Below are 4,959 nucleotides of genomic sequence, written 5' to 3'. Positions count from 1 at the left end.
GGCGGAGTGGGAGTTGTGATCCTAATCATAGTGCTTGCGACAGTCGTCGGCTTCATGGCCCCAGTTCTTGCAAATTTCTCACTGGGGACGCCAACGGTTGCGACGCCCACCGCCTCAGCCGTTGTTGCTGGCGTTGCCCCCTCCAGCTTTCCGACCATTGCCAGCATAACTAGCGTTGCGGTCACAGCCGCCGGTGTTGCCGCCATTACCGCCCTGGCGGCTCTACCCGGGCTGGCCATGTCCATCACCAGGACATCCCCCTCCCCCGTGGGAGGGATAGGGATCAGAGTAGGGCGCGCGTCCGCCCGCGCGTACGAACCTGAACGGGTCACGGCGTTCGCGGAGGGAGACCACCCATCCACCGCACTATGTTGTGCCTGCAGCACCTCGAAGGACAGAACCAATGAGTAAAAACTGTAGTAGGGCATGGGTGATAACCCACAAGTATAGGGGATCAATTGTAGCCTCTTTCGATAAGTAAGATTGTCAAACCCAACGAGGAGCTAAAGGTAGAACAAATATTCCCTCAAGTTCTATCGACCACCGATACAACTCTACGCACGCTTAACATTCGCTTTACCTAGAACAAGTATGAAACTAGAAGTACTTTGTAGGTGTTGTTGGATAGGTTTGCAAGATAATAAAGAGAGCGTAAATAAAAAGTAGGCGATGTTTAGATGAAGACACAACTAAGTTAGTTTTAGTAGAGATTTTGTTGTCACACAAGAAAGTTATTTGTCCCTTGGCAATCGATAACTAGACCGGTAATAATCATTGCAATTTTATTTGAGGTAGAGGCATAAGCTAACATACTTTCTCTTCTTGGATCATATGCACTTATGATTGGAACTCTAGCAAGCATCCGCAAATACTAAAGATCATTAAGGTAAAACCCAACCATAGCATTATAAGGCATCAAGCCCTCTTTATTCCCATACGCAAACAACCTACTTACTCGGGTCTGTGTTTCTATCACTCACGCCACCCACCATAAGCAAATCATGAACATATTGCAGACCCTACAACGGGGATCCCTCACGCTTGTGCGACACGGAGAGCACCATAGGACATCACCAATAATAAAACATGCAACTCAAACCAATCATGATCATCAATTAACCCATAGGACAAAACGGATCTACTCAAACATCATAGGAGAGCCATACATCATTGGGAAACAATATATAGCGTTGAGCACCATGTTTAAGTAGAGATTATAGCGGGTAAAAGAGGGGTTACACCGCTGCATAGAGGGGGGAAGAGTTGGTGATGATGGTGGTGAAGTTGTTGGTGTATATTGCGGTGATGATGATGGCCCCGGCGGTGTTCCGGCGCCACCGGAAGAGAGGGGTGATGTCTACTACACAACCTTCTTCTTGTAGACGTTGTTGGGCCTCCAAGTGAAGAGGTTTGTAGGACAGTAGCAAATTTCCCTCAAGTGGGTGACCTAAGGTTTATCAATCCGTAGGAGGCGTAGGATGAAGATGGTCTCTCTCAAGCAACCCTGCAACCAAATAACAAAGAGTCTCTTGTGTCCCCAACACACCCAATACAATGGTAAATTGTATAGGTGCACTAGTTCGGCGAAGAGATGGTGATACAAGTGGTATATGGATGGTAGATAAAGGTTTTTGTAATCTGAAAATATAAAAATAGTTAGGTAACTATTAATAAAAGTGAGCATAAATGGTATTGCAGTGTGTTGAAACAAGGCCTGGGGTTCATACATTCACTAGTGCAAGTTCTCTCAACAATAATAACATAATTGGATCATATAACTATCCCTCAACATGCAACAAAGAGTCACTCCAAAGTCACTAATAGCGGAGAACAGACGAAGAGATTATGGTAGGGTACGGAACCACCTCAAAGTTATTCTTTCCAATCAATCCATTGGGCTATTCCTATAAGTGTCACAAACAGCCCTAGAGTTCATACTAGAATAAGACCTTAAGACACAAATCAACCAAAACCCTAATGTCACCTAGATACTCCAATGTCACCTCAAGTATCTGTGGGTATGATTATACGATATGCGTCACACAATCTCAGATTCATCTGTTCAACCAACAAACAGGACCTCAGAGAGTGCCCCAAAGTTTCTACCGGAGAGTCAAGACGAAAACGTGTGCCAACCCCTATGCATAGCTTCATGGGCGGAACCCGCCAGTTGATCACCAAAACATACATCAAGTTGATCAATAGAATACCCCATTGTCACCACGGGTATCCCATGCAAGACATACATCAAGTGTTCTCAAATCCTTAAAGACTCAATATGATAAGATAACTTCAAAGCGAAAATTCAATTCATTACAAGAGAGTAGAGGGGGAGAAACATCATAAGATCCAACTATAATAACAAAGCTCGCGATACATCAAGATCGTACCACCTCAAGAACACGAGAGAGAGAAAGAGAGAGAGAGAGATCAAACACATAGCTACTGGTACATACCCTCAGCCCCGAGGGAGAACTACTCCCTCCTCGTCATGGAGAGCGCCGGGATGATGAAGATGGCCATCGGAAAAGGATTCCCCCCTCCAGCAGGGTGCCGGAACGGGTCTAGATTGGTTTTCGGTGGCTACAGAGGCTTCTCGTGGCGGAACTCCCGATCTATTATGCTCCCCGATCGTTTTAGGGTATATGGATATATATAGGCGGAAGAAATACATCAGGGGATCCACGAGGGGCCCACGAGGGTGGAGGGCGCGCCCAGGGGGTGGGCGCACCCCACTACTGATGAAGCTATGTACCTAGGGTATGGTCATGGATCTGTCCAAGATACCCTTCCCAAGGACATCTCTAAAAGAACCAGAAGCATTCGAAGAAAAATCATCATCCACTCGACCATGCAGCTATGTTCCACTCGACAGTCTTGAAGACACTCGATCGTATGGACAATCACTCGACTACCAGAAGATCTAGAGCGACTCCACTCTGCAACGGTCGGGAATTAAGTCATAGCTTTAATGGTCATTATGTATCTTCATTGCAGGCGTTACCAGTAACGTCCCCATCTTTATGTACCTTAAACCCTTTGTAACTGAGGGCGGGAGGGGTATGGCAAACTCTATATAAGCCACCCCCTCCTCAGGGACAAGGGTTCGCACCCCCTGTAACTCACACACATATAATCCAGTTGACCGCCTCCGGGCTCCGAGACATAGGGCTGTTACTTCCTCCGAGAAGGGCCTGAACTCGTAAACCTCGCGTGTACAACTCCTCCATAGCTAGGATCTTGCCTCTACATCCCTACCCCCCTATTCTACCGTCAGACTTAGAACCACGAAAGTTGGCGCCCATCGTGGGGCAGGTGTCTTAGCGACTTGTTGGAGAAGTTGTGATTTTTCGGATCCTCATCAACATGGTTTCAGGCGGAGGTTTGGCCAAGGGCCACGAGATCCGTCTCGGTGCGCTCGTATTCATCGCCGACGACTCCTCTTGGCTCCAGGAAGCTCCACTCGACGTTGAGGCGCTCCCCGTCCGCGGGGCAACGCACTTTCGCGCGTGCGTTCGTGGCGTCCTCCTACGGCAGCCATCGACTCAGTATCGGTCGGCTCCCGTGTCGACCTCCCTCCCTGCAGCCCGCTGGGGCAAACATTCTAGTCGGTCGAGGCTTTAGCGGTGGGTGAGACACGCGGTGGCTCGCCAATCGGCCACCCCCCAGGTCGCGGCAATCGAGCCCGACGAAACTCTCTATGGCCTATTCGACCTGTCAACTGGCTCCGTAGAGACCGCATCCGAGTGCAACAGCAGCGACCCCGCGGCGGAAGTTTTGATGGTCAATGGACCACGAAGTCCTCCTGCCTTCACCCGTGAGGACGGAGGCGTTGGTGGCGGCGATCCGCCGCGTGTCCAGGAAGAGTACCGACCCGAACCCCTCTCTTCACAGAGGAGGGAGGAACTTCACCGCCGGAACATGGATGCACTTCACACTCCTATCGTTGGAGAAACCCCTGAGGCCCAGGCCTTGGAGGAGGCGTGCCTGGCCAACTTGGCTGAGCGCACTCGACTGGAGAACCTCCAGCGTGCACTCGACGAGCATGCTCGGCAGCATGCTCCCGAATCCAGTCGATGTCAACTTTTTCCTCCTCCGACTCGGGTATACCGAACTCCAATCCATAATCTCGCAGCTGCGGCCCAAATAGCGGAGTCAATTCAACCTTCCCAGTCAGAAGCTGGTCGAGGTTTGGTGTAGATCCGGGCATTGCTCCGAGCTGCGGGAGAGCAGAATACAGTAGTATCTCAGTCGCGGAATATGATTCACAGCAGATCCGTGGTTTGCAGACACAGTCCAGTTGGCTCACAGCCCAAGATCGCCCCCAAGGCGTGAGGGACGTGGAGACCGACGAGATCAGTACAGAAACCGTGAGCAGTATGATCACCGACTCGATCACGATGATCGTCGTCGAGCGCCCACGCCTCCCCCAAGGAGTGGATCATACATGCCTCAACAGCAGGATGACAGACGCCCTCATAGTGGTGGGCGAAGGATTCCACTCGACCCTAGGGAACCGGGCTTTGATGCGAGATCTATTCTCGTTCAGGGTCTGGTCCACAGAAACAGATCTCACAGAGAAGGCCCCGACAGAGATTTTCCAACCAGCAGCAGAGTGCATGTCTCAGGCCCAGAGTGCTTCAGCAGAGCCATCAGGGTTGTGGTGATTCCTCCCAACTTCAGGTTGGCGACTGGAGTCAATAAATTCACTGGTGAGTCCAAGCCTGACACTTGGCTTGAGGATTACCGAGTGGTTGTACAGATCGGTGGCGGCAACAATGAAGTGGCCATGAAGCACCTTCCTTTGATGCTAAAGGGCTCGGTCAGGGCGTGGCTGAATCAGTTAGCTCCTGGTAGTATTTATACTTGGGAAGATCTTGCTCGAGTATTTGTCAGAACATTTGAAGGTACTTGCAAGCGGCCAGCAGGGTTGACAGAATTACAGTGTTGCGTTCAGAA

The sequence above is a fragment of the Triticum dicoccoides genome, chromosome 5A (assembly GCF_002162155.2).
Source record: "Triticum dicoccoides isolate Atlit2015 ecotype Zavitan chromosome 5A, WEW_v2.0, whole genome shotgun sequence".
Lineage (NCBI taxonomy): Eukaryota > Viridiplantae > Streptophyta > Magnoliopsida > Poales > Poaceae > Triticum > Triticum dicoccoides.
The sequence above is the reverse complement of the archived record's forward strand: the minus strand, read 5'-3'. Positions refer to the sequence as shown.